The sequence below is a fragment of the Amia ocellicauda genome, chromosome 7 (assembly GCF_036373705.1).
Source record: "Amia ocellicauda isolate fAmiCal2 chromosome 7, fAmiCal2.hap1, whole genome shotgun sequence".
Taxonomy (NCBI): Eukaryota; Metazoa; Chordata; class Actinopteri; order Amiiformes; family Amiidae; genus Amia; species Amia ocellicauda.
Genome location: NC_089856.1, coordinates 17,732,621 through 17,755,009, shown reverse-complemented (window position 1 = coordinate 17,755,009; position 22,389 = coordinate 17,732,621). Strand labels below are relative to the sequence as shown.

At 40.8% G+C, this 22,389-nt stretch overlaps 1 protein-coding gene across 1 annotated transcript in view; it reads left to right on the top strand.

Moving 5' to 3' along the window:
- The first annotated feature begins 5,806 nt into the window (after nt 1-5,806).
- The window catches only part of pax10 (paired box 10), a 103,048-nt gene continuing 86,465 nt past the window's right edge, over nt 5,807-22,389 (top strand). Inside the window, exon 1 of the mRNA XM_066708787.1 lies at nt 5,807-5,944. The gene's annotated coding sequence lies outside the window, so the exon portion shown is untranslated. The remainder of the gene's footprint in view (nt 5,945-22,389) is intronic.

The following is a 22,389-nucleotide window of genomic DNA, read 5'->3' as shown; positions in this document are numbered from 1 at the left end:
GCCTCCTCTCAATTGTGACAGTCTAATAAACCAATGGCAAAGACTTTGTTTTTGATGTGAGTCATGTGAGTCAGGGGTGGAAGGCCTGAGGCACAATAACAGTGAAAGTTGTTTTATGGGGTTTCATGTATAGTAGCTTGGTTAAAACATATTCAAAGAATTGGTAATTGTGATAATTGTGTTCATTTTGCAAAAAGATAATACTTATTTGTGTAGAATAAATATGTAAAGCGATGTATTATAATTGTTTTGGTAATTGCACAATGCTACTTCTAGGACACATACCAAAACTGAGTTCCCCACAATCATAATGTGTACAAATCTGATAACTATTGTAATTTCTTGTATTGTATTATACTGTACTGTATTGTATCATAGCACATTATATTGTATGGCATTGCATTAAGGAATTTGAGTAAGATAAACTTTTTTAATTTTTTACTCTGCCTGTGAACTCCCTGTGAACTCAGTGGGTTTCTCAGACTTACCCCCTGCAGACCTGGGCTCAATTATAATGGGGCAATTAGTACATTCCTAAATCTGCTACTCCTATCACTCCATTGTACCACCACAGATGCCCAAAATTAAGCATCCAGGCTACTAAACACCCCATTCAATCTAAATCAGAGCTTTGCTTTCATGAAAAGTTTTAAATCCAGATTCCAATTCAAGACATGTTTTTTGTTTTGTCTTTTTGGCCTTGATTCTTCTGTTCAATGATTTTACAAATCAGACTTTTTTTTATTATTATTAATAATGCTTTTAAAATCCTGTATTTGATTGTATTTGCTTACCTCTTACCATTATATTTTGTTCCATTCTTCAGTTAATATTATAATTATAATTATTGTTGTATTTGTATTAGTTAAAAATAAAATTATTCGTTTTCAGCTGCACTGAGGATGAAAAGTAATCTGAAAACAATTGTGTATGATTATTATTGTTGTTGTGATTGTTGTTGTTACTATTATTATTTACTAATACTGCTCATTACAGTATACAGCACACCTACCTGTGTGCTTGGAACATCCATCGTGGTCACTGTCACTGAACACAACATCCTTGTGACCCTTCATAACAGTCGCATGAGAACTGCTCACCATTGTCCCCATAATTAAATGAACTGCCCAGGTCCGACCCCCCACTCTGCCCTTCCAAAAGATCACTTAATTACTGTGCCTAATGAGCTGAGTTCACCTGAGTCTTAGGAATTGGTACCAATTGTTGCCAAAGAGAAAGCATTTCCTCATATACACCCAATGGTTCAATAAGCCCAAGTTTAAACCACTGCAGAATCTTAACTATGATTTTTAGAAGGGGAAAAGGGATGTTATGGCATAATAATAATAATAATAATAATAATAATAATAATAATAATAATAATAATAATAATAATAATAATAATGTGATGTTTAGTCCTGAACTGATCTCTGTGGTGTGGTTAGTGTAGTACTGTTTAGCTGACAACTTTACAAAAATGGAGAAGAATATGGACAAAGAAAAAATATACACAGGATGTATGGTAAGTATAAATTTTCGTCAATCCTTATGTTTATATGCAGTGATTGGCACCCTTGATAAACATTAACATCAACAGCAAACAAACAACACAGGCAATGAGCTATATTTTATGCTACAAAATATGGGAAAACTATATTATTTTATATTAATAAAATTGCTTGGAGAAAACATTTTTTGTTACAAGTATTGACACCCCCAAAGAGTACATTTTAAATAACATCAGCCAAAATGTGTCTACAATCCACAAAGAAAATCTAAATTTTGCAATGAACATCTCAGTCTCTGGATTTAAATCCCATTGAAAACCTGTTGTTTGAATTGAAGAGTGCAGTCCATAAGCACAGACTGAAGGATATCAAGGTTCTGGAAAGATTCTGTATGAAAGAATGGTCTGAGATCCTCTCCAATGTGTTCTCCAATCTCATATACATACAGTACTGTGAAGAAGTTTTAGGCAGGTGTTAAAAAAATGCCATAAAGTAAGAATGCTTTCAAAAATAGACATATTAATAGATTATAATTATCAATTAACTAAATGCAAAGTGAGTGAACAGAAGAAAAATCTACATCAAATCAATATTTCCTGTGACCACCCTTTGCCTTCAAAACAGCATCAGTTCTTCTAGGTACACTTGCACAGTTTTGAAGGAACTCGGCAGGTAGGTTGGACCAAACATCTTGGAGAACTAACCACAGTTCTTCTGTGGATTTAGGCAGCCTCAGTTACTTCTCTCTCTTCATGTAATCCCAGACAGACTCGATGATGTTGAGATCAGGGCTTTGTGGGGGCCATACCATCACTTCCAGGACTCCTTGTTCTTCTTTATGCTTAAGATAGTTCTTCATGACTTTCACTGTATGTTTGGGGTCATTGTCATGCTGTAGAATACATTTGGGGCCAATCAGATGCCTCTCTGATGGTATTGCATGATGGATAAGTATCTGCCTGTACTTCTCAGCATTGAGGAGACCATTAATTCTGACCAAATCCCCAACTCCATTTGCAGAAATGCAGCCCCAAACATGCAAGGAACCTACACCATGCTTCACTGTTGCCTGAAGACACTGATTCGTGTACTGCTCTCCAGCCCGTCAGCGAACAAACTGCCTTCTGCACCCCAGTTCCTGTGTTTTTATGCATAGTTGAGTCGCTTGGCCTTGTTGCCACGTCAGAGGTATGGCTTTTTGGCTGCAAGTCTTCCATGAAGGCCACTTCTGATCAGACTTCACCGGACAGTAGATGGGTGTACCAGGGTCCCACTGTTTTCTGCCAATTCTGAGCTGATGGCACTGCTGGACATCTTCCAGTTGTAAAGGGAAGTAAGCATGATGTGTATTCCATCTGCTGCAGTAAGTTTCCTTGGCCAACCACTGTGTCTACGGTCCTCAACATTGCCCGTTTCTTTGTGCTTCTTCAAAAAATCTTTGACAGGACATCTGTAAACCCCTGTCTGTCTTGAACTTTCTGCCTGGGAGAGACCTTGCTGATGCAGTATAACTACCTTGTGTCTTGTTGCTGTGCTCAGTCTTGCCATGGTGTATGACTTTTGACAGTAAACTGTCTTCAACAACCTCACATTGTTATCTGAGTTTCGCTGTTCCTCACCCAGTTTTATTCCTCCTACACAGCTGTTTTTGTTTCAGTTAATGATTGTGTTTCAACCTACATATTGAATTGATGATCATTAGCACCTGTTTGGTATAATTGTTTAATCATACACCTGACTATATGCCTACAAAATCCCTGACATTTTGCAAGTGTACCTAGAAGAACTGATGCTGTTTTGAAGGCAAAGGGTGGTCACACCAAATAGGGATTTGATGTAGATTTGTCTTCTGTTCACTCACTTTGCATTTAGTTAATTGATAGAAATGTCTATTAACATGTCTATTTTTGAAAGCATTCTTACTTTACAGCATTTTTTCACACCTGCCTGAAACCTTTGCACAGTACTGTACACTCATCTAAAGGATTATTAGGAACACCATACTAATACTGTGTTTAACCCCCTTTCGCCTTCAGAACTGCCTTAATTCTACGTGGCATTGATTCAACAAGGTGCTGAAAGCATTCTTTAGAAATGTTGGCCCATATTGATAGGATAGCATCTTGCAGTTGATGGAGATTTGTGGGATGCACATCCAGGGCCCGAAGCTCCTGTTCCACCACATCCCAAAGATGCTCTATTGGGTTGAGATCTGGTGACTGTGGGGGCCAGTTAAGTACAGTGAACTCATTGTCATGTTCAAGAAACCAATTTGAAATGATTCGACCTTTGTGACATGGTGCATTATCCTGCTGGAAGTAGCCATCAGAGGATGGGTACATGGTGGTCATAAAGGGATGGACATGGTCAGAAACAATGCTCAGGTAGGCCGTGGCATTTAAACGATGCCCAATTGGCAGTAAGGGGCCTAAAGTGTGCCAAGAAAACATCCCCCACACCATTACACCACCACCAGCAGCCTGCACAGTGGTAACAAGGCATGATGGATCCATGTTCTCATTCTGTTTATGCCAAATTCTGACTCTACCATCTGAATGTCTCAACAGAAATCGAGATCATCAGACCAGGCAACATTTTTCCAGTCTTCAACTGTCCAATTTTGTTGAGCTTGTGCAAATTGTAGCCTCTTTTTCCTATTTGTAGTGGAGATGAGTGGTACCCGGTGGGGTCTTCTGCTGTTGTAGCCCATCCGCCTCAAGGTTGTACGTGTTGTGGCTTCACAAATGCTTTGCTGCATACCTCGGTTGTAACGAGTGGTTATTTCAGTCAAAGTTGCTCTTCTATCAGCTTGAATCAGTCGGCCCATTCTCCTCTGACCTCTAGCATCAACAAGGCATTTTCGCCCACAGGACTGCCGCATACTGGATGTTTTTCCCTTTTCACACCATTCTTTGTAAACCCTAGAAATGGTTGTGCGTGAAAATCCCAGTAACTGAGCAGATTGTGAAATACTCAGACCGGCCTGTCTGGCACCAACAACCATGCCATGCTCAAAATTGCTTAAATCACCTTTCTTTCCCATTCAGACATTCAGTTTGGAGTTCAGGAGATTGTCTTGACCAGGACCACACCCCTAAATGCATTGAAGCAACTGCCATGTGATTGGTTGGTTAGATATTTGCATTAATGAGAAATTGAACAGGTGTTCCTAATAATCCTTTAGGTGAGTGTATATTTGTTTTAATTGCTCAGTGCCATGTTCCTTGCAAGGGTAGGGTGCACCAAGTACTGAAAATTAGGGTACCAATAGTTGCGACACATTTTGTTGGGGGGGGATATTAATGTATATCTTGAGAAATGTGTACTTTATTGAATCAATAAAGTACAATATATTCTGCTTGTTGGAAAATTACAAAATAACTCATTACCTGTGTCATTTATTTTATACAGCCTTTTTTGCTGTATAGGTGACTATAGATATTGCAGAAATTAACACCACCTTATATTTTCAACCTATAATATGCAGCCCCTACATAAACATTGTTAGCATTTATGCTTGATAGAAGTAATTGTGCAAACAGTAAAATAAATAATTAAATATGTATATAGTAGTGCAGTTAATGAACTTCCCATATGGAAGCTATATTTAAATAATCATATGGTAGAGATATGTGACTCTTATATATGTCATATGCCAAAACTTACATAATGGTCTATTTCAAACACACAGGATAGATTAAATATATTTCAGTCTGAAATTGATATATTTAATTTATACGCTGAAATATATATTGTAGAAATGAACCTCACCATATATGTTCAACTTGTGAAATCAATATATGCATTAAGGATGACAATTGATTTCAAATACATGCCATGTATTTTAAATACATAAATAAGGAGCAAATTATAACATTTAAAAAATAGAAGGACATCACATTTCTACTATGTTGTTCCACATGGGTATTTTAGGTCTCATAGCTCGGTAATGCAAAACTTAACCTGGGATCTGTATTTACTGTGATCAGAGACATATAAAGTTATACATGGTGTTCCAGTCATGTTTGCCTATGTTAGAACATCCTCTTATTCCTTTCATAAATAATTTCAAGTCTCCCAATTGCTCTCTCTCTCTCTCTCTCTGTTCATCTCTCCATTCGCGAGCATTAAGTTAAAAAATGACAGTAACACTGAGTGTATGTGTCATCAACTCCCTCCCTCCCTCCTTCTCGTCCTCTCCCTCTCCCTCCCTGTCTTTTTCCATTGCTCAAAGGGACGAGGGCCTGCAGACGTGTCTCTCCCTCCCTTCCTCCCTCTCACTCTCTCTTTCTCTACTATCTGCTTCTATCACTGGCTCATTCTCAGCTAGTCAACCAAACGGAAAGAAGAAAGAAAAAGAGAAAAATAAACAAAAAGAGAAAGAGAAAAAAACAGGACAGTTGTCACCCAGAACTTGTCTTGCAGAAGGTAAGAAGGTAAGTGCTGTTTTTTGAAATACTTTAGGATTTTGGGTTATATTCAACATACCCCACATGAGTTAACAATGACGTCCCTGCTCAACAGTTAAGAGCTCATTCAGATACTCTCAGAGACCAAGGCAGAGGCACACTTCTTGATACTAAAAAAAATACCTCAATCCTAACTAAAACTTCAATTGGATGGGGTTGGGGGACACTAGAACCAGATAAAGTCTCTCAATCATCCTAAACAATGATGAGTCTAATATACTGCAGCTCTCCCATCACTATATGTGTTACTTAGGTCTATAGGTCTATTGTATGGTCTTGTGTTGGGGTACAGAAAAGAGCAAGACGTTATGGAGTGTAAAAAACTTGAAGTGCAAGACATTATTGAAAAATTGAAGTGCCTCTCAATGCAGATTCCCATTGAAAGAGAGATTCATTCCTGGATTTTAATATTTATTTATTTATTTATTTATTTATTTATTTATTTTGTTAGTTTTTTATTCTTCTTGCTTTTGAGGTATACTGTTGACTGAGTTACTGTTATTTTTGTTGTATTTGTGCTAAGTACTGTTCATAGAGAAGTAGAGAGAAGGAGATAGAGAGAAAGACAGAGTAAAATGTTTTGCCTCACCAAGTCTTTCTGATTCAGGACATATACCTAATCAATGTAATCTTATTTATCTATTTACCATTTTTGTATTTATGTGTTTGTTTCTTTACATGTTTTATTGCTGTGTGTTTATTTATATAGTTATTATTTATTTATTCTTGTGTTTTGTACGTGTGTTTTTACTTATGTTTATTTATTGATTAATTATTGTTCTTATTCACTATTTTGTCCAAATAAACTTTTTGAGGGAGTGAAATCATTGTATATTAATTTGTGTGTGTGTGTGAGTGTGTGTGTGTGTGTGCCCTCCCATACATGTTAATCACAGCTGTCTATCGGAATCACACTTTTCAGTCTTACGAAGACATTTTATTCTTTATGTTCAGTTTAAGTTCAACGCTTCCAGTCCATACCCCGTATGCTTTCATTGCCTTAAAACAAGACAACAATTACATAAAGTTAGTCAGGTGTATTGAAGTCCAAATTCCCTGCCAATGGGAGAAGATCTTATTTCCTGGAGATTCTCGCTGAGTTTGTTTCCATGATACAAGCATTCAGAATGGGAATACAAGATGTTGGAATATGTATGGTATCTCCATATGGTATCTGGTATTGTTCCTGTTTAATTGCCTCAGAATTCTTGATCGTCCATATTTGTTAAAATCCTGTTTGCTATGCGCAAAAAGATTAGATAATTTCCTACTGCAAACCTGACAGCAGTGAGATTGTGTTTTAAGTTAATCTGTAATTTTGTGAAGAGCTGCTGGTCTAGTGGCCTCAGATTTAATTACAACTTTTTTTAAATAAGATATATGTTTGTGTTTGTTTGTTTAGTTTATTTGGCAGATATAGGATTTCATATTTTGAGATTGTGTCAGGGCATGTGGGTCTTCTTTCAGTGACATGCGTCAATTCAGGCAGATCAGCATTGAAGTCAGTATTGCTAGCAAACCGTGGATTGCACAGATCTGTTTTAACAGCACTGCAGCTCCTTCCATTTTGTCTGGCGTGTCCAGGCACAGTTTCTGGAACCTGCTGTTTTCATGGGTCAGAATTCCTGCAGCATCCTAAACACGGGAGGAAAACCCCAACCTCAAACATACTGAATATTTAGAATAAGAATGTCCTGAATATTCTTATTCTGGATATGCTGTTTATGTGGTGGAATATATATTAGGGAATATTATGTATTTCCAAATATTAGTGGAATAGTAGGGACCCCTGTAAACGCAGTGATCGAAACTGTCAAGGGAGTACTGGAGGTATTATTATTTGTAATATCTGTTAGAAACGTGTGATCTTTCTTCTTTGCCACCTTTTTGTAATTTATAAAGATTATGGGATGTATTTGAAATAGATTTTAGTTTCTTATCAATGTACTTATTTTATAGGTTGCAAGCATAATATACGGTGAGTTTAATTGCTACAATACATTGTCAATCTATAAAATAAATATATGTAATACAGCCAAAAATATAATTGCATATCTCTACCATATAATTAAATATATATATTTGTTGTGTATGGGAAGTTCTGGTCTGATAGAGAGAGAGAGGGAGACTTCACTTTAATACTTTGATATTTGGTTGTATTTATTTCTGCTGTATGTGTCAATGCTTTGGTAACTTGTAATGCCAATAAAGTTTGTTTTGAATTTGATTTTGATTTTGTGAGAGAGAGGGGGCAGAGGTAGTTAACTCTAAAGGGGAATGTATTGGTTGAATACTTTGGCATGCTAGGGAGAACACTAATTTATATAATAGGAAGTGAGGGAGTCCATATGGAACGTTATATATATATATATATATATATATATATATACACCGATCAGCCATAACATTATGACCACTGACAGGTGAAGTGAATAACACTGATAATCTCGTTATCATGGCACCTGTCAGTGGGTGGGATATATTAGGCAGCAAGTGAACATTTTGTCCTCAAAGTTGATGTGTTAGAAGCAGGAAAAATGGGCAAGCGCAAGGATCTGAGTGACTTTGACAAGGACCAAATTGTGATGGTTAGACGACTGGGTCAGAGCATCTCCAAAACTGCACCTCTTGTGGGGTATTCCCGGTCTGCAGTGGTCAGTACCTATCAAAAGTGGTCCAAGGAAGGAAAAGCGGTGAACCGACGACAGGGTCATGGGCGGCCAAGGCTCATTGATGCACGTGGGGAGCAAAGGCTGGCCCGTGTGGTCCGATCCAACAGATGAGCTACTGTAGCTCAAATTGCTGAAAAAGTTAATGCTGGTTCTGATAGAAAGGTGTCAGGACACACAGTGCATCACAGTTTGTTGCATATGGGGCTGCGTAACTGTAGACCAGTCAGGGTGCCCATGCTGACCCCTGTCCACTGCCGAAAGCACCTACAATGGGCACATGAGTATCAGAACTGGACCACGGAGCAATGGAAGACGGTGGCCTGGTCTGATGAATCACGAGTTTAGGGTGTTGACTTGGCCTCCAAATTCCCCAGATCTCAATCCAATCGAGCATCTGTGGGATGTGCTGGACAAACAAGTCCGATCCATGGAGGCCCCACCTCGCAACTTACAGGACTTAAAGGATCTGCTACCAATGTCTTGGTGCCAGATACCACAGTCCATGCCTCGATGGGTCAGGGCTGTTTTGGTGGCAAAAGAGGGACCTACACAATATTAGGTAGGTGGTCATAATGTTATGGCTGATCGGTGTATATATATATATATATATATATATATACACTCACCTAAAGGATTATTAGGAACACCTGTTCAATTTCTCATTAATGCAATTATCTAACCAACCAATCACATGGCAGTTGCTTCAATGCATTTAGGGGTGTGGTCCTGGTCAAGACAATCTCCTGAACTCCAAACTGAATGTCTGAATGGGAAAGAAAGACTTAAGCAATTTTGAGCGTGGCATGGTTGTTGGTGCCAGACGGGCCGGTCTGAGTATTTCACAATCTGCTCAGTTACTGGGATTTTCACGCACAAACATTTCTAGGGTTTACAAAGAATGGTGTGAAAAGGGAAAAACATCCAGTATGCGGCAGTCCTGTGGGCGAAAATGCCTTGTTGATGCTAGAGGTCAGAGGAGAATGGGCCGACTGATTCAAGCTGATAGAAGAGCAACTTTGACTGAAATAACCACTCGTTACAACCGAGGTATGCAGCAAAGCATTTGTGAAGCCACAACACGTACAACCTTGAGGCGGATGGGCTACAACAGCAGAAGACCCCACCGGGTACCACTCATCTCCACTACAAATAGGAAAAAGAGGCTACAATTTGCACAAGCTCACCAAAATTGGACAGTTGAAGACTGGAAAAATGTTGCCTGGTCTGATGAGTCTCGATTTCTGTTGAGACATTCAGATGGTTGAGTCAGAATTTGGCGTAAACAGAATGAGAACATGGATCCATCATGCCTTGTTACCAGTGTGCAGGCTGGTGGTGGTGGTGTAATGGTGTGGGGGATGTTTTCTTGGCACACTTTAGGCCCCTTAGTGCCAATTGGGCATCGTTTAAATGCCACGGCCTACCTGAGCATTGTTTCTGACCATGTCCATCCCTTTATGACCACCATGTACCCATCCTCTGATGGCTACTTCCAGCAGGATAATGCACCATGTCACAAAGGTCGAATCATTTAAAATTGGTTTCTTGAACATGACAATGAGTTCACTGTACTAAACTGGCCCCCACAGTCACCAGATCTCAACCCAATAGAGCATCTTTGGGATGTGGTGGAACGGGAGCTTCGTGCCCTGGATGCGCATCCCACAAATCTCCATCAACTGCAAGATGCTATCCTATCAATATGGGCCAACATTTCTAAAGAATGCTTTCAGCACCTTGTTGAATCAATGCCACGTAGAATTAAGGCAGTTCTGAAGGCGAAAGGGGGTCAAACACAGTATTAGTATGGTGTTCCTAATAATCCTTTAGGTGAGTGTATATATATACATATATATATATATATATATATATATATATATATATATATATATATATATATATATATATATATATATATATATATCACACATGCAGAACTAAAACCACACAGAACCCCATTACTGTCATTATAATTGGAGTGAGATATTACATAGACCTATATGGAATTAACATATTTCAGGTTATCTAGATATAATTTTGCTGTAGCATAATCACCAGCATTGTAGTGAGCCAAACAGTTATATGCTGCACAAATCCACTCTTGTCCATTATGTGCTTTTTTCACTCTTTCATTATCTTGTTCAAAGATGGACATGAACCCAGAAGAGTGAAGTATTGATCATTCTGATAATAAAATGTATTTGTCAACAAAGGCTGTTTTTGAGCATTCAAAGCTGTTTTTTTTTGTTTTGTTTTAAGAGATTATCTTACACTCTCGCTTATTTGGTTCATGTCTCTGACTGTATTCTTCTGAAGCACTTATCCAAATGAATATTTCAATCTGGCACTGTTAACTATATTAAAATTGTGATGTTGTCACCTTGCACTTCCACAATGCAACACCAGGGGCCAGTTGTACTAACAGGATCAGAAAACAGGATCGGATCCGGGCTCACTGGCATTGTACGAAGCAGATCAAGATCAGGATCCGTTGATCCTATTATTGAGTAGCGCGGGCGGTGACTCAGCAGTTTCCTATTGACGTAAACCGGCTCGTCCGTCTCTGTGGGCAAAGCTATGTTAATGCGAGCAATATGTCTGGTAAATATAACGGACTTCAAGCGCACTTCACTTAATTCACTACATGCCCTGTGCCGGTCATTCTTTGAATCTTGTTGATATCAACAGCATAGATGACAGCTGTGAGGAGGTCACGTCCTTTTTTAATCTATTACAATCACTTTATACCTTCTGCAGAGCATCCACTCAATGCTGGAATAAGATATTTCATGACAGTCGCACTCACATTAGTTTGACCCTCAAATCTTTGTGTGGCACAAGATGGAGCTGTAGGGCTGACTCCACCAAGGCTCTCCATGACAACTACAATGCAATTAGAGATGCACTTGAAAAAATTGCCAAAGATTGTGATGAGAAGGCAGACACAAGACGTGAAGCTGCTGCACTTGTTGGTAAACTGAATAAGCTGGAAACAGTGCTGATGACTATATTGTGGAACAGGGTGCTAAGCAGATTTAAGGCAATAAGTGTTCACCTGCAAAAAAGCGACATGGACTTAGCAACTGCTGTTGGCCTTTTGCGGTCATTAAATTCTTATGTTGGCACACTTCGAGAGCAGTTTGCTGAGGTAGAAGAATCTGCTCACGCTATCAGTGTTACACAGTCTTATCAGTATGACGTTCGGCGCTTAAGAAAGAGAAAACGATTTGCGGATGAGTCCTCTGATGACAATGAAGTTACATTTACTGATGGGAGTGAGAGATTTAAGGTCGAGGCATATTATGTCATCATGGACAGGTTCAGATCCTGCCTATCCAAATGGATTGATGCATATAGCGAGGTCTATGATCTTTTTTGTGTTCTGTTCTGCAACGATTGTACAGAAAGTGATTTGTGCACAAGAGCTGATAAACTCTCCTCCACATATCCAGAAGACCTGGACAATGCCTTGGCTGATGAACTCATTCAGTTCAGACATTTTAGCAAAGATAAGACCTCACCCGCAGAGCTGCTGCAAACATTTCCTAATGTTTATGTTGCACTGAAACTATTTATAACCTTGCCAATCACTGACTGTAAAGGAGAGAGGTCTTTTTCTACTCTGAAACGAGTGAAAAATTAATTTAGGACAACAATGACACAGAATCAGCTTTCTGCACTTTCCCTGCTTGCCATTGAATCTGAGCTGGTTAGGGGCTTAGATTTTGAAGACATCATATGCGAGTTTGCATGGTCAAAATCCAGAAAGAGGCCATTGTAAGGTGTTTGAGTATTTGTAATAACATTGCCAATGTTTCTGATGTAAAGGTTTTTCTAGTGTTTTTTTTCAGTATATGTAAACACGCAATGTAACAACACACCAGTGGACAGGTTAACATCTACTGATGATGGATGTTGATAACAGAGAGTTCTATTATTTTTTGGTGTTCTACTCTATAAAGACAATAAGGTGTCGTGCTGATTTTGGCAGTTTTATTAAAGTTGCTTTAAGTGCATTAATGCATTAAATAACCTTATTAAATGTATCTGTGTCAGCTTTTATGTGAAATTTAATAAAATGATTGTGGTAGAAGCAAGTTTTGGAGTCGGGAATTCTAATCAGAATTTATTACATGCATGGGAAGAACAGCAGTCACACACAACTCAAAAGATTTAAGGCTAGCATAACACTGTTCTTCAAAAGTTAAAGACAGAACAAAGCTTGTATACCCCCTATGGGATATACACCCAAGGGGCCTTAACATTTTACTAACATTGTCTGAATGGTCATTTCTAATAACTAGCAGTGATTTAATTGGCATCCTAAACTAAGCCTTCCCATCTTATCAATATTATAATCAATAATCATGAATAATAATCATTAACCTCTACATTGCCAATTACATTATAAGGTAATCTGCAGTTAATACGTTGCAAGAAAGGAATGTGAACTGCTGATAACCAATTGAGGAGTAACATCACACCAAGGACAAAGGCAGAATATGATTTCTATATTTTCCCCCCACATTCCCTCCTTTTGTCACAACGTGACAACTATTCCCTATTTCCCATTTCACCAAGTATGTACACGGTTACTGTTGAGCCCTGGATCCCTGCAACCATCAACATGGGAAATAGGTTGGGAGGAAAAATCAGTTACAGATTAGCACTATCAGCAGCAGATAAAAGTTCCTTTAAAAACACATCTTCAATAGGGTTAATGGGAGAATGCATAAAAATGGCAGCAGTTGCTGTAGTACATAAGCACTTTAAATAATGCACAGAGAGTATATTAACACAAATAATAACTAAACCATAAAAAAGAAAATGCACAATCCAAGCACCTTGTGCACCAAAGAGAGATTTTAGCCATTCGAACGGGTCCCATCCAGTCCAGTCATCAGATACATGTTGTTTATTTATTCTAGTTTGTAGGTGGCTAATGACACTAGTTACATTGGAGTCTGTGTCTGGTATAAAAGTACAACAATGTTCACCAATAAGGGTGCAAACACCACCCTCTTTAGCTAATAGATAATCTAAAGCTGCTCGGTTCTGGAGGGTGACTAACCTATTTGCCTTACTTGTGGGTCCAAGAGCTTCAAAACCTTTGATAGTTGTATTTATCAATGTTTCTAATTCAAAAGCAACTTAATCAATTAGGTGCAAGGCCTTAACTGCACCGTACCAGGGGAGAATGCCTGCTCCAAATTTCATACCTACCTTAAATCGATGAAATTCAATAGGAACCTCTTGGGATTTCTGCTCCCTTTTTGTCCTATGGACAGAATGGGTTTGGTCTAGGAGGAGGGGAGTGAGGAGACTGGGTTATAATGGTCATGGATACATTTAAAGTCACCAGAACACAACAACCATTCCAGTTCTGGGGCAAGTAAGTATAAGCATGGTCTCCGCACAACCAGTAATGGTCATAAGGAGTTGGAGCGCCAAGGGGGCCTGGGGCCAGTGTAGTCGGTTCAGAGGTTATTCTACAATTTCCAACAATAATAGTATAATTTGTGATAACACGGATATCATAGTGGTGATTCAATAGGCAGCGAGTAAATCCTAAATATGGACCAGTAGAGTTGGAACAGAAACAATCATTTGGTGTGTCTGCGAGTAATGCCACAGCCATAGTGGCAGGACGTTGCCTAGAGGGAGCTGAAAATATGCAATGACACCAGGGACCACACTCCTTAGCATGGTTGTGAATACTAAATGCTCCAGAAGACAATAAATCAGGAAACCGATTTCGGGCCTGTTCCCGAACCTTGCTGCTCTCGTTAAGAGCTGCTGCTGTTATGGCGAGAACTGTTGAACATTGACTGGCCAGGCTGGATTTCAAGACCCCAGGTTGCTGCTGGAGCACTAGCAAGGCACATATAAGCGAGGTCCCCTGCACTGGCTTAGGAATTAAGTGCCATGGGGAGTCTGCAGAATGGGGAACAGCAGCACATACATAACATGATTCATTAGTATAGTGTCTAGCAGTGAAGTTACATATTGTCCACCATGCATTTCTTAAATGCAACAAACGGTCATCAGGGTGAAAGTCTTTGTGAATCTGGGAGACCTCTCTTCGATCCCGCTCCAGGGAGGTGGAGTGGCTGTTATTGGTGTCCCGCCGTGGAACAGTGGTTGAGTTGTTTGCATTCTCATTGGTCTTCCTGTGACCACTTCATGAGGGGACAGCCCTGTGGCTGTGTGTGTCCTTCCTCGCATGTACATCAGAGCCTAAGGCAATGCAACTTAGTCCTGTTTCTGCCTGCAATTTTGCCAATTTTAATTTCAGAGTTCCATTCGCTTGTTCTACAGCCCCTCCTGACTGAGGATGGTAACTGCAGTGGTTTCTGAGATCAATCTGCAGGGCAGTGGACAGAGAGGAGATAACCTGGTTAACAAAATGTGTGCCATTGTCTGAAGACAGACGTGTGGGAATTCCCCATCTGGGAATTATTTCTCGTATCAATGCTTTTTCCACCGCGTCCGTGGTGCTGCGACTGCATGGGAAAGCTTCAATCCATTTGGAGAACATGTCAATAATTACTAAGCAGTATTTCTTCCTTTCAAAGGGTGTTAGTTCAATGAAATCCATCATCAAATACTCAAAAGGAGATTCTGGGTTTGGCTGCGAGCCCGCAGCCACAGACACTCCCTTTCCAATGTTATAAGCAGCACAAATCAAACACTGTTTACAAAACATCTCAGCAAAACTGGTAAACCCTTTTGTATACCAGTATTTGTTTACTAACTCAATCATCCCTCCTTTTGACACATGGTCCTGACCATGAGTCAATTTAGCAAGGACAGGAAAACAAGACCTGGGAAGTGCCGGCCGAGAGCCCTCTGCCAGCCACACCCCAGAATCTGTGAGGTTGCAGTGTAAGCGCCAATCTCGCAGTTCTTTCGAGTCCGCCGTGGCCTGTAAGCGAACAACATCATTAAGGGAGAAAAAATCAGGTGTCGGCGATGACAGGACTGGCATCTACAAGAGGGGTGAGACAGAAGAGTTAGCCGCTGCCTTGGCAGCTTCGTCAGCACGAGTATTACCTAAGGAAATAGGGTCAGAAGAAGAAGTGTGAGCTTGACATTTTATTACCGAAATACCAGAGGGCAAAAGAATAGCTTCCAAAAGGAAGGAAACAAGGGAGGAGTGCTGAACAGTCTTCCCAGAAGATGTGAGGAAGCCACGTTGCTTCCAGAGAGCACCAAAATCGTGAACAACGCCGAAAGCATATCGAGAGTCAGTATAAATATTGGCAGAGTAGCCAGAGGCCAAAATACAGGCAAGAGCAAAAAGTTCAGTGGCCTGTGCCGACAAGTGAGAGGGCAAACGCGCGCTTTCGACCAGAGAATTTGAGGTAACAACAGCATATGCAACACTGGGGCCTGCGTTGGTACAGGAGCAGAGCCATCAACGAAAAATTCAAAATCAGGGTTAGTCAGGGGTTCTTCCGATAAATCAATATGAGGAGAGGAAGTTTCGTCAATGACGCTGGAGCAATCATGAGCTTCACCGGCATCAGCTGTGGGTAAAAGAGTAGCAGGGTTAGGAACATTACAGCTGTAAAGAGAAACACGGGACATGGTGAGCAAAACATTCTGATATTGCAAGAGTCTAGCAGGTGTAAGATGTTGTGTTTTTGCTTGATTTATAATAGAGTGTACAGCGTGCGGAACATGTACATGTAACTCAGTCATAGCAACAACATCAGAGCAGGAAAGAACAGCCTCAGCAGTTGCAGCGACAGTTCGAAGGCAGGAAACAAGATCACGAGCGACAGCATCCAAGCATTTAGAGTAATACCCAACAGCACGGTACGTGTCACCATGATGTTGGGTAAGAACAGCAGACATGAACCCATGGGACTCAAAAAGGTCTGTGGTCGGGTAGGCCTAGGCCAAGGTCATGACCAAGGTACCGAACAGAAGATTGACAGAGTTGGGCCTTAGTTCGAGAGACCTTGTGGCCATTCTCAGCCAAGAAAAGGAGGAGGCTGAGTGTATCAGTCTCACAGGCAGGTTTAGAGGGAGAACACAACAAAAGGTCATCGACATATTGAACCAAAGTGCTGCCCTGCGGAGGAACAAAGGCCTCCAGGTTGCAAGACATTTCATGGGAAAAGATGGCAGGGGCCACAGTATACCCCTGTGGCAACACAGTCCAAGTCCATCGTTTACCACAAAAAGTGAAAGCAAACCAAAACTGAGAATCAGGGTGCACAGGGATACTGAAAAACGAGTTGGCCAAATCAATTAAACTGAAACACATGCAATTTGGTGGAACCTGAGAAAGGATGGTCACAACACTGGGCACAACAGGGGCCCTGGCATAAACTGCAGAATTGACTAACCTAAGATCTTGTACAAATCGATACTCACCACTGGGTTTTCTGACAGACAAAATAGGGGTGTTACAAGGGGAGTCAGAGCAAGAGATGATGGCACCTTGAGATACAAGAGCTTGAAAAACAGTAGTGATACCATCCTCGGCGGCCTTACTGAGGGGGTATTGGGCCTTATAAGGCCTGTGAGTGGATTTAGGGTGTATGACAACAGGGGCAGCACCATGTAAACGGCCTATGTCGGTCTTACTTTGGGCCCACAAAGAGGAGGGAACTTGAGAGAGCTAGTCAGGGTCCGGGACAGTAGGAAGCTGGGGAAAAACACCACATAAGAGGAGAGTGTATTGAAACGATGCAACTTCAGAATTAGTTTTTGACAGAAAAATCCTGTCCCATAATGTTTACGGGGCAGGAAGAGGAATAAATGAAACCATGTGTGGTCTGGAAAGTGTTCCATAGAACTAGAAGGAGCTCTGTGAGTTTTTCAAACATGGGAATGCCTGATGCACCCACAGTGCGGATGGTGTCTGTGGAAGGTGTGAGGGCTAAATCAGAGTGATGCAGGACAGAGAGGGAGGCACCAGTATCCAATAAAAAAGGAAGAGTCTTTTTGTTGATTGAGAGGTTGATATGGGGGATGTCAGAAACCTGGAGCATAATGTCATGGAGGCACGTAGCGCAATCAGGGTCTGCATAGTCAGTGTAAATGAGTTCACAAGGAAAAGAACAACATGTTGGACAGTCAGCACGAGCACAACCAGTGCAGGCCAAGGGGTCAGCATGATGAAAATGGTTTAGGTCCCTTCTGCCAAACAGCGAACACCACTTACAAGATGTCATATCCGGACATGGGCTTGGGCAGGCCCACTCAGCTGACTGCGCGTGGTGTCAGTAGGGGTGTCCCTGTGGGTTACTGAGGGACACATGGGCAGGGGGTCCGTGACAGGAATGGGAATCCTTTCTGTCCTGGCTCTGACCTCCTGGACAATTGCGGGCAATATGTCCCTTCATGCCGCAGTTGTAGCAGGTGTAGGTCAAGTGATCTGTCATGGTAGGCCCAGAGCCTCTCCCTCTACAACTCCTGCCTCTATAGTAGCCTCTGTTCGCACCAGTGTTAGAACATAACAACATAAGAAAGTTTACAAACGAGAGGAGGCCATTCGACCCATCGTGCTCATTTGGTGTCCATTAATATCCAAGTGATCCAAGGATCTATTTTTAAATGTTCCCAAACTTTCAGCTTCTACCACATAGCTGGGTAGTTTATTCCAGATTGTGACTACTCTCTGTGTAAAGAAGTGTCTCCTGTTTTCCGTTTTGAATGCATTGAAGCCCAATTTTCATTTGTGTCCCCGGGTGCGTGTGTCCCTGCTGATCTGGAAAAGCTCCTCTGGTTTGATGTGGTCGATGCCTTTCATGATTTTGAAGACTTGGATCAAGTCCCCACGTAGTCTCCTCTGTTCCAGGGTGAAAAGGTTCAGTTCCCTCAGTCTCTCCGAGTAGGACTTTCCCTTGCTCTCCTCTGAACTGCCTCTAAAGCAGCAATATCCTTCTTGAAGTGTGGTGCCCAGAACTGTACACAGTATTCCAGATGAGGTCTAACTAGCGCATTGTACAGTCTTAACATTACTTCCCTTGTCTTAAATTCTACACTTTTGACAATATACCCTAGCATTCTGTTTGCCTTTTTTATTGCTTCCCCACATGGAGAAAGTGAGGAGTCCACATAGACTCCTAGGTCTTTCTCATGCGTTACTTCATCTAGATCTGTACCTCCCATAGTGTAATTATAGTGGACATTTTTGTTACCTGCATGTATTACCGTTACCTGCATGTATTACCTTGCACTTGTCCACATTGAATTTCATCTGCTAGGTGAATATTATCTAAGCCAAGATTGTATCTGCTGAGCCACCTATTTTAGTATCATCTGCAAATTTGACAAGTTTGCTAACTATCCCAGAGTCCAGATCATTAATATAGATTAGAAAAAGCAAAGTCCCTAGTACTGATCCATGTGGAACTCCACTAACAACCTCACTCCAGTTAGAAGTGACTCCTCTAATCGACACCCTCTGTTTCCTATACATCAACCAGTTCATAATCCATCTACTTACATTACCCTGAATGCCTACAGCTTCCAATTTGAGGATCAGTCTTTGGTGTGGAACCTTATCAAAAGCTTTTTGGAAATCTAAGTATATCATATCATATGCTTTCACGTGATCTACAGCTGCAGTTGCATGTTCAAAAAATTCTAATAAATTAGTAAGACATGATCTGCCTCGTCTAAACCCATGTTGACTATCTCCAAGAATATGGTTTTCATTGAGATGCTCCTCTATTTTCTGTCTAATAATTTTTTCCAACATTTTACAGGTGATGCAGGTGAGACTGATTGGTCTGTAATTTCCTGGCTCAGTTTTGTCCCCTTTCTTGTGGATTGATATGACATTTACTGTCTTCCAGTCAGTTGGCACATCCCCTATTCTAAGTGTCATTTGGAATAATCGAGTTAGCGGCCTATAAATAATTTCCCTCATTTCTTTAAGTACTGTTGGAAATATCCCATCTGGCACAGGTGATTTGTTTGTTTTTAATTCTGCTAGTCCCTTTAGTACCTCCTCCTCATTTATCCTGATCTCCCTTAGGATTTGACTGGACTGATTGTTAACCTGTGGCATGTCATCTGTTTTTTCTTTTGTAAAAACCTCTGTGAAATACTCATTTAGAATATTTGCCACATCTTGTTCGTTTTCCAAGATACCTCAATTTTTGCCCTTTATCTGTTTCACCTCCTCCTTTATTGACCGCTTGCTGTTGTAATATTGAGAAAAGCTCTTTGCATTGGTTTTAGCTCCAAGAGATATGTTTCTTTCTATTTCCCTCTTTGCTTTCCTGATCCCTTTCTTAAGATCTCTTTGCAGCTCAACATATTCTATGTATTTTGTTTCATCACCATCCCTTTTGTATGCACTATACAACATTTTCTTCCTCTTTATATTTTTTGCATACCTCTATTAAACCATTTTGGCCAGTGTTTTTTGTTCCTCAATTTGCTAAGTTTTGGTACAAATTGCTCCTGAGCCTCAAGTAGTATATTCTTAAAATATACCCATCCATTTTCAACTAACTCTGTATCCAGTGTGCTCCAGTCTACCTCTTCTAAGTGGCGTCTCATACTTTCTAAAATTGTAGACCATTGTTTTAGACTTGGACCTTGTTTTTTGAAAGAATGCCTCAAAGCTAACCATATTGTGATCACAATTTGCCCTTGGTTCTCTAACTACTGTCCCCCTGACTCTATCTTGGTCATTTGAAAAGATCAAGTCAATACATGCACTCTCTCTGGTTGGTACCCTGACAAATTGAGTTAGAAATCAGTCATTTACCATCTCAACCATTTCTATTTCTGCTTCTGTAGTCCCCACTGGGCTTTCCTAGTCTATGTTTGGGAAATTGAAATCCCCCATTATAACAGCCACATCCTTGCTACATGCAGTCCTGATTACACTGTACAATGCAGCATCTTTCTGAATATCTGAGTTTGGTGGCCTGTAACACACTCCTACCGCTAATCCTCCAGATCTCTTGTTCAAAAGTTTCACCCACAAAGATTCTGTTCCGTTACTGGGATCTAATACAAGTTCTTCTGCCTCAATGTCATTTTTCACATTTAATGCTACCCCACCCCCTCTTCGATTTTGCCTGTCTCTCCTAAATAGTGTGTATCCTTCCAACATGTATTCATCCCCATCATTTTCTGTAAGCCATGTTTCTGTCACTCCTACAACATCATAGTCACACGACAGCACTGTGGCTTCCAAGTCTAACATCTTGTTCCTTATACTCCTGGCATTGAGGTACAAACATTTCAGGACTTTCCTACTAGCAGTTTCCCTTGGTTTTCTTTCCTTAGTGGAACATCTCCCATTGTCAGAACTCCCTGCCCCCCTGGTCCCTAGTTTAAATTTCACTGCACATATGCTCTCCCAATGCATTAGCCCCCCTTCTGTTTAGATGTAGACCGTCCGGTTTGTACAGGTCCCATCTATCCCAGAAGAAAGACCAATGCTCCATAAACCTAAACCCCTCTTCCCTACACCAAGCTTTCAACCACATGTTAAACTTTCTAATATCTGCCTGTCTCCCTGGCCTAGCACGTGGTACCGGACATATTTCAGAGAAAACTACCGTGGAGGTTCTGCTCTTTAGTTTTGTTCCTAACTCTTTAAATTTGTCTTGCAGAACCTCTGTCCTACCTTTTCCTATGTCATTGGTTCCAATGTGGACCATGACCAGTGAATTCCCCCCCGGCTTTGGCCAGTAGCCCGTCTACTAGTTTAGGGAGATCTGCAACCTGAGCACCAGGCAGGCAAGATACCATGCGGGTCTCCTTGTCACTAGAACACACTGTGTGATCTACACCTCTAAGAATTGAGTCAACTCAACTCGCCGTGTTTGGAGGAGGAGGAATGACCCCAAGAACACCATCCCTACCGTCAAACATGGAGGTGGAAACATTATGCTTTGGGGGTGTTTTTCTGCTAAGGGGACAGGACAACTGCACCGCATCAAAGGAACGATGGACGGGGCCATGTACCGTCAAATCTTGGGTGAGAACCTCCTTCCCTCAGCCAGGGCATTGAAAATGGGTCGTGGATGGGTATTTCAGCATGACAATGACCCAAAACACACAGCCAAGGCAACAAAGGAGTGGCTCAGGCGGAAGCACATTAAGGTCCTGGAGTGGCCTAGCCAGTCTCCAGACCTTATTCCCATAGAAAATCGGTGGAGGGAGCTGAAGGTTCGAGTTGCCAAACGTCAGCCTCGAAACCTTAATGACTTGGAGAGGATCTGCAAAGAGGAGTGGGACAAAATCCCTCCTGAGATGTGTGCAAACCTGGTGGCCAACTACAAGAAATGTCTGACCTCTGTGATTGTCAACGAGGGTTTTGCCACCAAGTACTAAGTCGAAGGGGTCAAATACTTATTTCACTCATTAACATGCAAATCAATTTATAACTTTTTTGAAATGTGTTTTTCTGGATTTTTGTTGTTGTTATTCTGTCTCTCACTGTTAAAATACACCTACCATTAAAATTATAGACTGATCATTTCTTTGTCAGTGGGCAAATGTACATAATCAGCAGGGGATCAAATACTTTTTTCCCTCACTGTATATCATATTTTTCACTGAGAAAACAAGATTCAGGCGCCATCTTTGGCATGTACATCGTAAAAACTAAGAACGATCAGTCACTTGCAACAGTACTACAATGGAAAGTATCTGTTTAAAAACACAGACACTTCTGCAAGCAAATACAAATAGTGTAAACTGAGATTTGTTATAGTGAGGGATCGTTTCAGCAATAGAGAAGCTGTGGAGAGA